Source organism: Juglans regia, chromosome 12 (assembly GCF_001411555.2).
Source record: "Juglans regia cultivar Chandler chromosome 12, Walnut 2.0, whole genome shotgun sequence".
Taxonomy (NCBI): domain Eukaryota; kingdom Viridiplantae; phylum Streptophyta; class Magnoliopsida; order Fagales; family Juglandaceae; genus Juglans; species Juglans regia.
The window spans coordinates 12262018-12280964 of record NC_049912.1 but is presented as its reverse complement, the minus strand read 5'-3'; the positions used below and the strand labels follow the sequence as shown (position 1 = coordinate 12280964).

General features: G+C 37.0%; 1 non-coding gene across 1 annotated transcript; it reads left to right on the top strand.

Annotated features, from left to right (window-relative positions):
• The first annotated feature begins 16831 nt into the window (after positions 1-16831).
• On the top strand, positions 16832-16939 carry LOC118344101. Its single transcript, XR_004797866.1, has one exon. It is a non-coding gene; the product is annotated as a small nucleolar RNA R71 (small nucleolar RNA).
• Positions 16940-18947: the final 2008 nt, after the last annotated feature.

Genomic DNA, 18947 nt, shown 5'->3' with positions numbered 1-18947 from the left:
GATTTTGTGCCAGGTGCAAGAATTCCTAACCGACCTTTCTTGGAAGAACATGAGTCATTGACACACTTAAAGGGAGAAGGTAAATTGTTGACCATAATGCGTGCTAAGCGGGAGGATTCTATTGAGACTTTTGCTCATGTATTCAAATACACACAAGGTATGGAAACTTTTGTGGTTGATGCTTTAGCAAGAAGGTATGTATCTTCATTTTAGATGCAAAATTGTTGAAACTTGAATATGATAAGGAATTGCATGCTAATGATGATGACTTTGCTATTGTATATGGAACATGTGAGAAAGCATTGTTTGGTAAGTTCTATAAACTAGATTGGTACTTGTTTATAAAGAATAGATTTTATGTACCTACTAGTTTTATATGTAAGTTGCTTGTGTGCGATGGACATGGTGGTTTGTTGGGTAACCATGGTGTAAGGAAGACTTTTGTTGTGTTGCATGAACGTTTGTGGGAATATCATTTGCCTTTCAATGACGTGTTGCATGAACATTTGTGGAAGTATCAATTGCCATTCATTGATGTGTTGCATGAACGTTTGTGGGACTATCATTTGCCCTTCATTGAGTTTGCATATATTTGGAGTAGTCATTCTGGTGTCAAGAAAATATTAGACATTTTGTATGAACATTTATGTTGGTCTAAGATGAAGAGAGATGTCAATTGTATTTGTGGCAGGTGCATTACATGCAGAAAGGCCAAATTTATACTTTTGCCACATGGGTTGCATACGCCCTTACCTATTTCTAGTGAGTCATGTGTAGACATATCTATGGACTTTGTTTTGGGGTTGCCTAGGAAAGAAAGGAGTAGAAATTCTATTTTTGTGGTTATGGATAGATTTATAGAGTTTGCATATAACAGGACCATGCATACTACCACTTTATATTCTCCTTTTGAAATTGTTTATAGACTTAATCTATTTACTCCTTTAGATTTAATATCTTTATCTGTTGACAACAGGAGTAGCTTAGATGGATGTTCTCAAATTCTTGAACAAATTAATGACAATGCATATGAAATCAATGATAATGTTACTAACATTTTTCCTTTGATCCAGGTGGAGATTCGAGGTCGAATCCTTTTGAGGAGAGGGAGAATGATGGGAACCAAGGTGGACCTAGTCTTAAAGATATGTTGCAAGTACCAGATGGGTCAAATACAAGTTCAAGGGCTTAAACGATGAAGATTATGCTTTGATTCATTTCATAAGCTATGGAAAGGGCAACAACATGGCTTATAGGCTTTGGACACTTGAAGACTTTCAACTTATTTAATTAATTTCAAGGACCTATTTTATTTGTTTAGAATAATTGGGTTTATGCCTATGCAATGGCATATTGGGAAAGTTATTATTTTATTGAACTAGGGTTAGGGTTACTGTAGCGAGTTACTGTAGCTCCATACTGTAGCCGCGGCACTGTTCATCCAGGGGCACTTTTGGAAGATGGGGGGTTTATTTTGGCTAGGGTTTCATTATGTTTTGCTTTAAATACTCTATGTGGCCACATTTTAATCAGATTATGAAGTTTATGAAATTTGATGAATTTATTCATTGTGAGTTGAGTTTTACTCATCTTGTTCTTAATTGAACTTTTGAACTTATCAAATGTAAATCACAACCTTTGTGGCGTTCCTCCTTTGTAATCTGGGTTCTTGAGACGGGTTCTTCAACGGGTTTAGATTTTAATATAATCTAGGTTCTTGAAACGAGTTCTCATCGGGTCTAGGTTCTTCATCCATTGACTTGATTTTGGCTTTCTTGGGGAGTTTTCAAATTGATTGTGGGTTCAAGGGATTTCATTCCCGCGGGTTCATATCAGAAAGAACACCAGAAATTTCAGTATTTGGCACACATTTTTGAATTATTTGATCAGAACAATATTTGAACAAATAGAGATCATCGTAGAAAAAAATATAACCTCTGATTTGAACCGGCGGAGATTCTAGGCACTCCAATTAGATGGGGTTCTTCCTGTAACCAGAAAATTAACAATGTCAGCATACCAAGGTATAACACTAATTGAAAACAATTTGCTCATTAGGAAAAGAGTCACGAACAGGTGTTGGTTGCTTTGTTTCAGCAATTGTGAGCCTAGACAAATGGTCAGCTACCACATTCTCAACTCCTTTCTTGTCCTTGATGATAAAGTTGAACTCTTGGAGTAAAAGCACCCATCTAATCAGTCTTGGTTTTGCATCTTTCTTTGTCAATAAATATTTCAGCGCTGCATGTTCAGTAAAGATGACTATAGGAGAACCAAAAATATAGGCACGAAACTTTTCTAAAGCAAATACTACAATAAGTAATTCCTTTTCAGTAGTAGAATAATTCTTTTGAGTGGCATTTAAAGTTTTACTTGCATAGTAAATGACATAAGGAATGATATGAACCCGCGGGAAAGGAATCCCTTGAACCCACAATCAATTTGAAAACACCCCAAGAAAGCCAAAATCAAGCCAATGGATGGAGAACCTAGACCCGATGAGAACTCGTTTCAAGAACCTAGATTATATTAAAATCTAGACCCGTTGAAGAACCCGTCTCAAGAACCTAGATTACAAAGGAGGAACGCCACAAAAGTTGTGATTTACCTTCGATAAGTTTAAAAGTTCAATTAAGAACAAGAGGAGATAAACTCAACTCACAATGAATAAATTCATCAAATTTCATAAACTTCATAATACTGATTAGAATGAGGCTACATAGAGTATTTAAAGCAAAACCTAATGAAACCCTAGCCAAAATAAACCTCCATCTTCCAAAAGTGCCCCTGGATGAACAGTGCCTCGGCTACAGTGCTGCGCTACAGTAACCCTAACCCTAGTTCATACCTTGTGTGTATTTGAATACATGAGGAAAAGCCTCAACACAATCCTCCCGCTTAGCATGCATTCTAGTCAACAACTTACCTTGTCCTTTTAAATGTGTCAATGACTCATGTTTTTCCAAGAAAGGTTGGTTAGGAATTGTCGCACCTGGCACAAAATCAATGTAGTGCTCTATCTCCCTATTAGGTGGCAATCCACTAAATGCACTACTTGGAAACACGACCTCATATCCCTGCAACAAAGAGACAACAATACTAAGCAAACATACGTCAAGTTCGTTAGGATTAAGACTCGCCTTAGCATAAAAACTCACTTTTCTCTTTGTTTTTCTCTCACTTTCTTCACACTCTCTTTTCTTTCCACTCTCTTTTTCTTTTTCACTCTCTTTTTCCCTTTCACACTCTTTTTTCTTTTCACTCTCTTTTTTTCTGTCACTCTCTTTTTCTTCATTTTTTTTGTACTCTCGATCTCATAATTATTTTTCAACTCATTCTCTCTTTTGCTTGAGGTCTTAGTCTCACCCTCTTCTTTTTTCTCTCTCATTTTTCTCTCTTTCTCCATTTCGGTCTCACTATTTCTTTTCTTCTCAATCTCACCTTCACTTTCACTCTCACCTTCACTCTTGCTTTTCAGCTCATTCTCACTTTCACTCTTCCTTGTTTGCTCAATCTCCTTTTCACTTTTTCTTTTTTAATCACTCTCACTTTTACTCTTTCTTTTTTTATCACTCTCATTTTCACTCTTTCTGTTTAGAGCAACCTCACATTTCAGCTTCAATTGATCCCGATGGACCTGTGTTGGAGTTAAAGGAGCAAGTTTGATTGTTTTTCCATTTTTTTCAAAACTGTACATGTTCCTTAACCCATCATGGATCACCTTCCTATCATACTGCCATGGCTTCCCCAACAAAATATGACTAGCATGCATAGGCACTATATCACAAAGCACCATATCCTGGTATTTCCCAATTGAAAAAGAAACTAGCACTTGCTTATTTACCCTAACCTCCCCACAATCACTCAACCAGGGCAACATGTTTGGTCTAGGGTGTTTCAAGGTACGTAAATTCAATTTCTCAACTAAAGTAGTGCTAGCCAAATTAATACAACTCCTCAAATCAATGATCATACTACATACCTTGTTGTTGATGTGGCATCTAGTATGAAAAATATTCTCACTCTTCTGCTCTATATCATCCATCTTAATTTTTGTATTGAGTGCATGCCTGGTAACAAGAGAATCACCATACTCTTCATTCTCATACCCATTTTCAACACTAAACTCGGGACGCCTCCTATCTCTTCTGCCATGAAGATTTCTAATTACCACATCTTGATGATCCATCCTATCCCTCACTTCACCCAACACTAAGTTCAACTTCTCAAACTGTTGTTGCATGACTGCAACACAAAGGATGTGTTATCTACCATCTCCTTTGGTGATGAGTCACTCCTATGAGACATCATAATGTGCTGCACAAAAAGATTGTTAATGAAAAACCTCACACACTCCCTTACGTGTTTACACTCAAATAATGACACTCCACTCGTGTGTAACTCTGAATTGGTTTTTTACTCGATAATAATCTCACACTCTCTTGCCTTTTACGGCAAGAGTTTTCCCACTCAAGTTCTTTAAGAACTAGTTGAACTAAATCAAGACAATACAACCTTGTATTATCCCAACTAGTAATTAGATCCAGGAAACAAGAACAAGAGAAATATGAAGGAATAAAAATGACACGAGAATCAATGAAGTTATACGAATGAAAGAATAACAATAAGACAATATACCAACTTGAGTGATGAATGCAGCAGCCCCTTTGATCATAAGGTTTAATCAACAAATTTCTTTCTTTCTCTTTATTGTAACTATGTAGCAACTTTGAATATGCTACCTTCTCTTTTCTTCATCTTCTTTTTTTTTTTTTTTTTTGGAATTTTCTTTCCTTTCCTTTCCTTTTCTTTCCTTTTCTTTCCTTTCCTCTCATTTCCTTTCCTTTCCTTTCTTCTCTCTAATTCATCCACAAACAGCAATATTTAATAGTGAAAACCAACCAATTGAATTCAAACACACTAACATGGACAATGAAGTAGAAGAGAATCAATGGAACGACACTCCAAGCAATTGACAAACTTAGAGATGCAGGAAACCCTAGAATTTTGAAACCCTAGGTGATGCAAATTTAAGCAAAGCGCAAAACCTTAGGAATTTCGGCAGCCTACTTTTTGTTTATATTTTTTCTTTTTGGCAACCCTAGAACAATGAAACCCTAGAATTAAATTTGACGATGCTGAAATTAAAAGATAGAATCAGACCTGATTGGAAACCTTGCTCTGATACCAAATGATATGATCCCGCGGGAAAGGAATCCCTTGAACTCACAATCAATTTGAAAACACCCCAAGAAAGCCAAAATCAAGCCAATGGATGGAGAACCTAGACCCGATGAGAACTCGTTTCAAGAACCTAGATTATATTAAAATCTAGACCCGTTGAAGAACCCGTCTCAAGAACCCAGATTACAAAGGAGGAACGCCACAAAGGTTGTGATTTACCTTTGATAAGTTCAAAAGTTCAATTAAGAACAAGAGGAGATAAACTCAACTCACAATGAATAAATTCATCAAATTTCATAAACTTCATAAACTGATTAGAATGAGGCTACATATAGTATTTAAAGCAAAACCTAATGAAACCCTAGCCAAAATAAACCTCCATCTTCCAAAAGTGCCCCTGGATGAACCGCTCTAGTAACTCGGCTACAGTAACCCTAACCCTAGTTCAATAAAATAATAACTTTCCCAACATGCCCTTGCATAGGCCCCCTTAAGTGCTTCCCATAATAAACTCAATTATTCTAAACTAATAAAATAAGTTTTTTAAATGAATTAAATAAGTTGTAACCCTTCAAGAGCCCAAAGCCTTTAAGTCTTGTTGTTGCCATCTTCCATAGCTGATCAAATGAATCAAAATTGGATCTTCATCCTTCAAGCCCCATCTTGAATGTTGGGATCTTTGCTAAACTCGTCCCAAGTGGATTGCATTAATCCTTGCATTGTCTCCGTGATCTTTAAGACTAAGCTCATCATGGTTCCCATCAAGGAAGTTTGTCCCTACGCTGTCCAAGCACAGTCCCTATAGAAAAATCACTAGTATCACACATAATTTCAAAAGAAAGTGACCAATTAGGAGGTTGAAGAATAGGAGCAGTAGTTAGCAAAGTTTTAAGTCGACAAAAAGCTTCTTGACATTCGGATGTCCAATCAAAATCTACATCGTGCATCAATAAATGACATAGAGGCTTAGAAATATAGCTAAAGTATTTAATAAACCTCCTATAAAAACCAGCATGACCAAGAAAACATCTAATGTCTTTTATTGTCTTAGGTATAGGAAGTTTAGAAATTAACTCAATGTTTGCTCTATGTACTTAAATTCCTCTAGATGAAACAATATGCCCAAGAACAATGCCCTATTGAACCATGAAATGACACTTCTCCCAATTAAGCAACAATTGCTTCTCTTCACACCTGGCCAAAACAGCTTGTAAGTTAGTTAAACAACTCTAAAATGAATCACCAGATACAGTAAAATCATCCATAAATACTTCTAGGATGTTCTCAATCATGTCACTAAAAATGCTAAGCATGCATCTTTGAAAAGTTGCTGGTGCGCTGCATAAACCAAAAGGTATTCTCCTAAGGGCAAAGGTACCAAAAGAACAAGTAAAGGTATTCTTTTCTTGATCCTCTGGTGCTATTTCCAGTTGATAGTAACCAGAGAATCCATCCAAGAAACAATAAAAAGCATGTCCAACAATTTTTTCTAAAATTTGATCAAGAAAAGACAATGGAAAATGGTTTTTTCATGTGGTTGAGTTGAGTTTCTTATAGTCTACGCACATCCTCCAACCCATGGCTACACATGTAGACACTAGCTCATCTTTCTCATTTTTCACCACGGTCACCCTAGATTTGTTTGGCACTACCTAAATAGGACTAACCCATTTGCTATCCGAGATGGGTAAAGAATACCCACATCAAGCAATTTCAGCACTTCATTTTTAACTACCTCATTCATTGTGGGATTCAACCTTCTTTGCATTTCTCTAAAAGGCTTGGCATCATCTTCTAAATAAATCCTATGGGTACACACCAAGGGACTAATACCTTTTATATGAGTCATTGTCCACCCAAAGGACTTTTTATGCTTGCTAAGGACATCTAGCAACCTATCCTCTTGTTCACTAGTTAAGTGAGAAAAAATTACCACAAGGAAGGTGCTTTGTGGTCCTAAGAAAGCATACTTTAGCTCCAATGGAAGAGGTTTGAGGTCCAAAGTTGGATATTGCTCCTTTGGAGGCTTTAGAGTTGCTGTCAAGTGTGGAAGTTGCTCAAATTTTAATCTCCATGGTGATACAACTTGCTGACCCATTGAGGAAACATGAGATGAGTCATAAACTTTATCAAATAGTTTCAAATCATCTTCTGATTCCTCTAAAGAATCAGTAAATTGAAGGTAAGATGCAAAAGTTTCATCAATGAACGTTTCCAACAAATTCACTTCATGAACTTCCTCAACTTCTTGTGGTTGCCTGCAAAGATTGAAGATATTTAGTTCCAAAGTCATATTTCCAAAACTCCACTTCAGTAATTTATAAAGAGCATTAGATGTAACGCCCCGTCCCTGAGGGTCCGAAAAGTTAACTCATGTTACCTGATAATCAACTCCAACATTGCTAATATACTTCCAAAAGCTCTAAATCAAACGTAAACACTTCAAATTTAAATAACCACACATACTCGTATATAAAATCCTCAATACAGTAACCCCAAAAATTACTAACTTCTCTACATGTCACTTAAACTCACATTTCAACAACATAATTATCAAAATCACCAATACTCATCGAAAGCTTTCTATTCTTAATTCACTATTCTTAAGTTATCTCACCTAATTCTTCGTAGTCCTGATCCTCAGCTGAAATATCCACAAATCATTTGAAAAATATTGGAGATAAGAGGGGGTGAGTTATCAACAACTCAGTAAGCAGAGAACATATACTAGTATGCAAACATGAGCATTTATAGATTTCAAAATGCAGAACAAAACACTTTTTATTTTCAAAATGCAGAGTCAGAAAAATATTTTTATTCAAAGTCTTTTGGCATAGCATAATTGAACACCATCATACCAGAACATCATATCACATCAGAGGCCATGTTTAACCCCCGTGGTAGGGTTGTGCAAACCCCGGTTGCTAACCGAGTAGAAACAGAATGTGAATCTTCCCCTTATTTATTCTCGGAGCACCGAGTGTGCACACAGGAAAAATCACCAGAAAAATCACTTTGTTTTCAAAATGGGTGCACCAGAAATAGAACAGTTAGTACCAACCCAAACAGAAGCCACTATTAGCACCCGTGGTAGGTCAAATAGATCACCATCCATAAACCACATCCCGATTCAGAATGTCATGCTTAAAATTTTCAGAAATCACATCATATCAAAGTACAAAACATCTTCAGAATATAACAAAGTTTTTAGAAATCACAAAATATAATTTTATGCACAAATTTTCATATTCGCTCTCTTTTGCACAGTTCATAAGCAAAATGCAAAATAGCTCATGTATACACCAGTCATTCCAGAAAATACTTTATTCTTAAACAGAATCTCATGAGTAATGCAGAACAAATAACTGAGGTAGTTCAAATCTCTTTCCATAACAAACCTTGCATATTTTCAAAAATCAACTTCAACCTATTTTATTTTTATGCAAATCTAGCACAGGGGGCTTACCTGGACAACTTAGCTTTTCAGAATTTTCCTCAAAAATGTCGAGTCGACTATAAATCGTCACCTATAAAAATAATCACATAATTTCCGTAAGTTTTCAATCAATCATAGATTTTGATATTTAAGCCGAAACTTCTAAAATAACCTATTGTAATTCCTCAAAACTTCAAACTCACATAATCCCAAAATATATCATCACTTCTTAAAAATCACCAATATCCACCATAACCAACGTCAAACTCAAAATACCAATATTAAAACCTGAACCAGCCAACAAATCTCATAGCATAAACCAATCACACAAACAACTCAATTATCCAATCCAACCGACCCCCTTAATCCTCGGACTCAGTCCGGCACAACCAACCAATTCACAGTAAATATGAGTTAGTGCGAAAATACATTTAAATCTCAAAAGTTCTCTGGGAAAATACTTACAATGCTATAATATAATTTTTGAAAGATCACTGATGGGAACCAAGGTGGGCCTAGTCTACAGATATTTTGCAAGTTCCAAATGGGCCAATTACAAGAATTGATGCAATCCACTTGGGACGAGTTTAGCAAGAGCCCAACATTCAAGATGAGCTTAAAGGATGAAAATTCAGTTTTGATTCATTTGATAAGCTATGGAACGGGCTACAAGATGACTTAAAGGCTTTGGGCAGTTGAAGGCTTTAAACTTGTTTAATTCATTTAAAAATCTTATTTTATTAGTTTAGAATAATTGAGTTTATTATAAAAAGCACTTAAGGGGGCCTATGCAAGGGTATGTTGGGAAAGTTATTATTTTATTGAACTAGGGTTAGGGGTTACTGTACCCGAGCACTGTAGCCGCGGCACTGTTCATCCAGGGGCACTTTTGGAAGATGAGGGGTTTATTTTGGCTAGGGTTTCATTATGTTTTGCTTTAAATACTCTATGTGGCCACATTTTAATCAAATTATGAAGTTTATGAAATTTGATGAATTTATTCATTGTGAGTTGAGTTTATCTTTTCTTGTTCTTAATTGAACTTTTGAACTTATCAAAGGTAAATCACAACCTTTGTGGCGTTCCTCCTTTGTAATCTGGGTTCTTGAGACATGCTCTTCAACGGGTCTAGATTTTGATATAATCTAGGTTCTTGAAACGAGTTCTCATTGGGTCTAGGTTCTCCATCCTTTGACTTGGTTTTGGCTTTCTTGGGGAGTTCTCAAATTGATTGTGGGTTCAAGGGAATGGGTCCATATCATTTGGTATTCAGAACAAGGTTTCCAATCAGGTCTGATTCTATCTTTTCATTTTAGCATCCTTTAATTTAATTCTAGGACTTCATTATTCTAGGGTTGCCAAAAAAAAAAAAAAATAGAAACAAAAAGTAGGCTGCCAAAATTCTTAGGATTTTGGGTTTGGTTGAAATTTGCATCAGCTAGGGTTTCAAAATTTTAGGGTTTCCTGCATCTCTAAGTTTGTCAATTGCTTAGAGTGTCGTTCCATTGATTCTCTTCTACTTCATTGTCCATGCTTGTGTGTTTGAATTCAATTGCTTGGTTTTCACATTTGAATATTTCTGTTTGTGGTTGAATTAGAGAAAAGAAAAGAAAAGAAAAGAAAAGAAAAAAAAAAAAAAAAAAAAAAAGAAAATTCGAAAAAAAAAAAAAAAAAAAAAAAAAAAAAAAAAAAAAAAAAAAAAAAAAAAAAAAAAAAAAAAAAACGTCAAAAAAAAAAATAGTGAAAAAAAAAAAAAAAAAAAAATTCGAGATTTTTTTTTCCTTGATCCTTATCATCAAAGGGGGTGATTCTAGTTGATATCTTGTCTTATTGCTACTGTTTCATTCGTATAATTTTATTGATTCACGTGTCATTTTTTTTTCATTCCTTCCGTGTTTCTCTTGTTCTTGTTTCTTGGACTTAATTACTAGTTGGGATAAAACAAGGTTGCTTTGTCTTGATTGAGTCAATTAGTTCTTAAAGAACTTGAGTGGGAAAACTCTTGAGGTAAAAGGCAAAGAGAGTGTGAGACTATTATCGAAAAAAGCCAATTAAGAGTGAAACACGAGTGGAGTGTCATTATTCGAGTGTAAACACGTGAGGGAGTGTGTGAGGTTTTCCACTAACATTCTTTTTGTGCAGCATATTATGATGTCTCATAGAAGTGACTCATCACCAAAAGGTGTGGCAGATAACTCATCCTTTGTGTTGCAAGCCATGCAACAACAGTTTGAGCGGTTGAACTTGGTGTTGGGTGAAGTGAGGGATAGTATGGATAATCAAGAAGCAATGATTAGAAATCTGCAAGGTGAGAGAGATAGGAGGCGACGTGAGCCTAGAATTGAGAATGGGTATAAGAATGGAGAGTTTGGTGAGGATGATGAAGGCTTAACATTTGAAGTTGGATTGGGTGGACATAGAGGAGTTAGGCATGGAAGAGGCCTTAGGGCAAACTCAGGGGGTCGAGATAGAGTAGATAAGAACCTTGGGAGCATCAAAATGAAAATACCATCATTCCAAGGTAGAACTGACCCTGAAATTTATTTAGAGTGGGAGAAAAGAATAGAGTTGGTGTTTGATTGTCATAATTACTCTGAGGAGAAGAAGGTGAAGTTGGCTGTAATTGAGTTCACTGATTATGCGACTATTTGGTGGGATCAATTAGTGACCAATAGGAGGAGGAATCTTGAGAGACCTGTAGAAACATGGAGAGAGTTGAAAGCTATCATGAGACGGAGATTTGTACCTAGCCACTACTATAGAGACCTCGACATTAGAAAATCTTATACAGGGGTCTAGGAGTGTAGAGGACTACCATAAGGAGATGGAGGTGGCTATTATTCGGGCTAATGTAGTGGAGCATCGGGAGGCCACGATGACAAGATTTTTAAGGGGTTTGAATAGGGAGATAGCCAATGTAGTTGAGTTGCAACATTATGAGGAGGTAAAGGACATGGTGCACATGGCTATGAAGGTGGAGAGACGGCTAAAAGGAAAGGGTACATCAAGATATCCTTCGGTTTCTAGTACTCCTTGGAAATCAAAGTGGGACAAAAATGATCAAGTTGTAGCAAAGGGGAAGACCGAACCACCAAAGGGAAAAGATTTGAGTGGGGCTGAAACCTCAAGAAAAAGAGAGAATGAGTTGAAAAATAATTGTGAGGCCGAGAGTTCAAAAAAAGAGGAGAGTGGAAGAAAAACAGAGCGTGAAACGAAAAAAGAGAATGAGAGGAAGAATGAGAATGAAGCTGAAATGTCGAGGGAAAGTGTGAGTGAAAAAGAAATAGAGAGGTGGCTGAGAGTCAGGAAAAAAGAGTGGAGCCACAAGAGGAAAAAGAAAGAGAGATTGCAAAGAGAAACAGAAAGAGAAAAGTGAGTTTTTATGCTAAGGCAAGCTTTTATACTAATGAATTTAACGATTATTTACCTAGTGTTGTTGTTTCTTTGTTGCAGGGATATGAGGTCGTGATTTCTAGCTGTGTGTTTAGTGGATTGCCACCTATTAGGGAGATAGAGCACTACATTGATTTTGTGCCAGGGGCAACAATCCCAACCCGACATTTCTTTGAAGAACATGAGTCCTTGACACATTTGAAGGGACAAAGTAAGATGTTGAATAGATTGCATGCTAAGTGGGAGGATTGTATTGAGACTTTTCCTCATGTATTCAATTACACACAAGGTATGAAAACTTTTGTGATTGATGCTTTAGCAGGAAGGTATGTCCTTGTCTTCATTTTAGATGCAAAATTGTTGAGATTTGAACATGATAACGAATTGCTTGCTAATAATGATGACTTTGCTAGTTTGTATGGAACAATTGAGAAAGCATCGTTTGGTAAGTTCTATAAACTAGGTTGGTACTTGTTTGGAGAGAATAGATTTTGTGTGCCTACTAGTTTTATGCATAAGTTGCTTGTGTGTGATAGACATGGTGGTTTGTTGGGTAACTTTGGTGTAAGGAAGAGTTCCATTGTGTTGCATGAACATTTGGGGAAATATCATTTGCCATTCATTGATGTATTGCACGAATGTTTGTGGAAGGTCATTCATTAGCGTGTTGCATGAATATTTGTTGAAGTATTACTTGCCATTCTTTGAGTTTGCATATAATTGGAGGAATCATTTTGGTGTAAGGAAAGTTTTAGGTGTGTTTCATGAAGGTTTGTGGGAATATCATTTGCCATTCATTGAATTGTTACATAGACGTTTGCGGGAGTATCATTTGCCCTTATTAGAGTGTGCATATAAAACTTTGCATACTGCTATTTGTTATTCTCCATTTGAAATTGTTTATGGTTTTGATCCGCTTATTCCCTTACCTTTGATGCTTTTTCTTGTTGATGATAGGAGTTGCTTGGATGAACATTTTCAAATTCTTAAGGAAATTAATGAAAATGCATATAAAGTGGATTTTTCAGGTAAGTATCATGTTTCAGCTATTTTCAATGCTACTAACATTTTCCCCTTTGATCTAGGTGGAGATTCGAGGTCGAATCCTTTTGAGGAGAGGGGGAATGATGGGAACCAAGGTGGGCCTAGTCTACAGATATTTTGCAAGTTCCAAATGGGCCAATTACAAGAATTGATGCAATCCACTTGGGACGAGTTTAGCAAGAGCCCAACATTCAAGATGAGCTTAAAGGATGAAAATTCAGTTTTGATTCATTTGATAAGCTATGGAACGGGCTACAAGATGACTTAAAGGCTTTGGGCACTTGAAGGCTTTAAACTTGTTTAATTCATTTAAAAATCTTATTTTATTAGTTTAGAATAATCGAGTTTATTATAGAAAGCACTTAAGGGGGCCTATGCAAGAGTATGTTGGGAAAGTTATTATTTTATTGAACTAGGGTTAGGGGTTACTGTACCCGAGCACTGTAGCCGCGGCACTGTTCATCCAGGGGCACTTTTGGAAGATGAGAGGTTTATTTTGGCTAGGGTTTCATTATGTTTTGCTTTAAATACTCTATGTGGCCACATTTTAATCAGATTATGAAGTTTATGAAATTTGATGAATTTATTCATTGTGAGTTGAGTTTATCTACTCTTGTTCTTAATTGAACTTATTAAAGGTAAATCACAACCTTTGTGGCGTTCCTCCTTTGTAATCTGGGTTCTTGAGACATGTTCTTCAACGGGTCTAGATTTTGATATAATCTAGGTTCTTGAAACGAGTTCTCATCGGGCCTAGGTTCTCCATCCTTTGACTTGGTTTTGGCTTTCTTGGAGAGTTCTCAAATTGATTGTGGGTTCAAGAGAATTCATTCCCGCGGGTCCATATCAATCACAGAGGTGCTAGAAGTGGCAGGACAACAATGGAATAGTGCAAAATGCACTGTGGCCGTGGGTCTCAAAAACCCACTTTTGAACGGGGACAAACCAATACCCGAGATTGATAGGAATGGGTTTGGGGATGTCGGTGATGCCAATGGTGGTGGTGGTTGGCCGTGGGTGGCGGCGTAGAGGGTGGTTGAAGACTAAAATGTCCAAAATGGAAATGTTGATGAATGTGCTTCACCGATGGCAGATCGGAGCTTGGGTTAAGTGCATTGGGTTGCTAGGAGGTCGAGGATGAAGTGGTGAAGAAATGGTGGCTGGTAGTGGCGCGACGACAGTGCACAAGCACAAGGAACGCCGCAGCTTAGTGTTGCGCGTGGGAGCAAACGGCGACGCGGGAGGAGCTGAGATTGGAGTGAGGCGGTCGCTAGAGGGAGGTGGTTGCCGGAGGGTGGGGAAGGCCGTGGGCTGGGCGGTGTCGCCAAACGGAGGCGCACTGCGGTGGGCTGGAAGAGGAAGGAAAACTCACGGGAAGAAAGGGGGAAAGGCCCAGCGTGCGGGAGAGGAGAGAGAGAGAGAGAGAGAGGAGAAAAGAAATGGAGGGAAAAAGAAAAAGAGGAAGAAAAGAAAAAGGGGAAAAGAAAAATGAAGGGGAAAGAAATGATGTTCAATCCTCACATCTTGGGTCACAAAAATGATCCAACGAAAAAGATGTTGATGGGAACCAAGGTGGGCCTAGTCTTAAAGATATGTTGCAAGTTCCAGATGAGCCAAATACAAGTTCAAGGGCTTAAACGATAAAGATTATGCTTTGATTCATTTCATAAGCTATGGAAAGGGCAACAACATGACTTATAGGCTTTGGACACTTGAAGGCTTTCAACTTATTTAATTAATTTCAAGGACCTATTTTATTTGCTTAGAATAATTGGGTTTATGCCTATGTAAGGGTATGTTGGGAAAGTTATTATTTTATTGAACTAGGGTTAGGGTTACTGTAGCCGAGTTACTGTAGCACCATACTGTAGCCGCGGTACTGTTCACTCAGGGGTATTTTTGGAAGATGGGGTTTTATTTTATCTAGGGTTTTAATTAGGTTTTGCTTTAAATACTCTATGTAGCCTCATTCTAATGAGATTATGAAGTTTATGAAATTTGATGAATTTATTCATTGTGAGTTGAGTTTTACTCCTCTTGTTCTTAATTGAACTTTTGAACTTATCAAAGGTAAATCACAACCTTTGTGGCGTTCCTCCTTTGTAATCTGGGTTCTTGAGACGGGTTCTTCAACGGGTCTAGATTTTAATATAATCTAGGTTCTTGAAACGAGTTCTCATCGGGTCTAGGTTCTCCATCCATTGACTTGATTTTGGCTTTCTTGGTGAGTTTTCAAATTGATTGTGGGTTCAAGGGATTTCATTCCCGCGGGTTCATATCAGATGTCAAAACAACAAGTTAAATAAAATAATTCAAACGTAGTTATTAAATGAAAATAATGTAACTAAATCCAACAATAAGTTAATTAAATATGAAAAGCAATTTAAATGCATAAGAATAATTAATATTAAAAAAAACACTTCAAAATAATTTTCACAAAATTAAAAATCATAAAAATAATCCAACTAAAAATCCAACAACTTTAAAACAAGAGAATAAATTTTTGAATTAATAAAAATAATCCTTCAATAAAAATATACTAAAATACGGGGTGTTACATTAGAAGTGGCTAAGAAAGGTCTTCCTAAGATAACAGGTGCTTGGAAGGTAGAATGAGTAGTCAATTGCATGTCAAGTACCACAAAGTCTATCGGGTAGTAGAATTTGTCTACTTGAACTAAAACGTCTTCCACAACACCTCTAGGAATCTTAATAGACTTATCAGCCAGCTGTAAAGTGCTAGAAGTAGATTCCAACTCACCCAACCCAAGCTAAACATAAACATTATAAGGCAATAAGTTCACACTTGAACCTAAGTCTAACAATGCTTGGCCAATTTTTGAACTCCCTATCATGCAAGCTATGGTAGGCGATCCTGGGTCTTTGTATTTGGGAGGGGTGTTGGTTTGGATAATGGCACTAACCTGCTCAGTAAGAAAAGCTTTCTTTTGCATATTCAATTTTCTTTTTATGGTGAATAAATCCTTTAAGAATTTAGCATCTAACAGAGGAATATTAATCCTAACTTGCTTGAAAATCTCAAGGATTTTAGCTTGATGCTTGTCTTTGTGCAAAGGGGCTAGCCTTTAAGGAAAAGGTGCGGGTATAGAGCATGGAACTTTTTCAGGTTCTAAGGGGACTTGTACATCATTTTCAAGTGGAAGGCTAGAAGTTTTAACATCCTTTTCTGCCCCTTGGGCTGGTATGTCAATCACCCTACCATTTCTCAACGTTGTAATAGCCTTGACTCACTTGACATTGTGAAGGTCCAGTTGTGCTGGGCGCAGGTACAGCAGCTTGTTCACCCCTCCAACTGAAGTTAGGATGATTTCTCCATCCCAAGTTGTAGGTGTTCGACTTAGGACCTGAAAAAGGTTTGGAAACCATATTGACAGTATTAGATCAATCCAAGAGAACTTCCTTAAAGGTTGGGATGGTTGGGCAATCATTAGTTGAATGCCCTTGGTCCTCACAAATACTACAGCTATTGGTCATAGCTTGTACCTCATTCACCTTTTTCAGTTCTATGGTTTCTAACTTCTTAGAAATCATAGCTCACCTAGCATTCAAATCATCTACCTCCTTCAAATTATATTTTCCACCCCCCGAGATGGTCCTTGAATTTTTAGACCTATCATAAATATCAAATGTATCCCATCATTGTGCATTTTCAGCTAAATAATCAAAATACTAGAAAGCTTCCTCAGGTTCTTTGTTAAACAATTCCCCATTACACATGGTTTCCACAAAAAACTAATAACACGCCAATTCTCATAACCATGGTGAGGGCATGCATTTAACAAATCCTTGAATCTCTCCCAACACTGATAGAAGGTTTCAACATCTTTTTGAGCAAAATTCATGATCTATCTCTTTAAGGCATTAGTTCTATGCATAGGAAAAAACTTTTTCAGGAATTCAGTTTGCATTTCTTGCCAAGTTCCTATAGTTCTAGGCCTTAAAGAGTTCAACCACAATTTAGCTTTGTGCTTTAGAGAAAATGGAAAAAATTTTAGTCTAATCACTTCCTCAATGCAAGTTTGGTCCATGAAAGTTGAGCAAACTTCCTCAAACTTTTTTATATGCAAATATGGATTTTTAGACTCCATGCCATGAAAATGAGGTATTAATGGAATCATTCTAGGCTTGAAGTTAAAAACATTTGCATTAAAAGACAAAATGATGCAAGGTGTGCTAGTCCTAACAGACTGAAGATACTCTCTAAGTGTCCCATTTTGATTAAGAACCATTCTTTCTTCTTGCTCTTCTTCAGCCATTGTGCTTTGTGTTTCACAAATGGAACTAATGGAAGCGGTTACAAAATCAGAATATGTGAGTGACTCAGTCCTGACCAATCTATCCGTAGGATCACAAATCCAATTAGACATATGAATTCCACGGAATTTCTAAATGTAATACAGCAGTAAAACAAATGAAGTTGCAGCCGCAAATTTGTGAAACAAAGATATAGCAGTAAGGTTATGGACTTAAGTTCAAAAAGTGAAAATGAAAGAGAAAATGAAACAAACAAAAAAAAATGAAAGTTCAGAGGTCACCAAAGTTGTGAAGAGGTTCACAACACCAGAAACTTCATATCCACAAAAGCAAATCACTCTAATAGACAGCGATGTCCCCGACAACAGTGCCAAAACTAGACGTTGCTCCAAATGTATTCTTCCAAGTGTTGAAGAGTCAAGTTGTATCAAGTTGAGTCCAGGATCGTATTCCACAGAGATAAAGGGTTTTTGTCAAGTGTTGGTGGGATGAAGTTCTAGTATATAAACAATTGAGGATTGTCATGAGCATTGTTTTTGCATTTTTAATACTATTGAAAATAAAATATAAAAAAAGGATTATGTACAAAGGTAGAAAAGGGTTTGTGATTTATAGATGTGGCGCCCCTAGCCCCTGCTTGGGATTGGACGATGACTAAGATGCTGGGACATGTAACACAAGGCTACACATCTCTTGTACATGACAGATAGTATGCTATGCACCTAAGTACACTAGCAATATGGAATAACGATGCAACGAAAAATTAATAAAAGTCGGATAACTAAGCAACGCGATAAGTAATTGCAAAGTACATGGTACCACAAACTAATATCATAGCCCAAAACATGTGTCACCAAAACATAAACATAGGCCTTAAAGGCAAAATATCCAAAAAGTGTGAAGCATAATTTTAAAGTTCCCAAAACACGGGAATCCCACAAAAGAGACATAAGTCCACAAAAGATGCCATAAATGTTGTTGCCTTCTCTCTCTCTCTCTATTCCACAAAACACTTATACTCTCGTACTCTTCAAGAAGACACGAGCTTCACACGCTTCTCTAAAGCCTTATCCTTGTCTCAATTGTTACACCACCTGAACTGGGTGATGAATTCTAGTATACCCATGATTTCTCGATCAATGGCCTCTAGACGCTCCCAGATGGAGGACTCGGGCTGATTCATGGCCATTTTAGGTACAATCCTCTCCGAAGGAGGAGGTGTCGTTCTCTTCCTCTTGGTCGTCGTCGCCTCTTACTAAACCTATTACAACTTCTACCATTCCGGTTGGAGAATGGTAGTGGAAACTATCACAATAAGATTTTGAGAAATCTCAACAAGTAATCACACAACATACCACAGTTAATACAAACATACAAAAAGTATATCATGATATGCGTGCATGGACATGTACTTGGCTTATGCCTTATCCAAAACTTGTGATATGAACCCGTGGGAATGAATTCCCTTGAACCCACAATCAATTTGAAAACTCCCCAAGAAAGCCAAAATCAAGTCAAGGATGGAGAATCTAGACCCGATGAGAACTCGTTTCAAGAACCTAGATTATATTAAAATCTAGACCCGTTGAAGAACCCGTCTCAAGAACCCAGATTA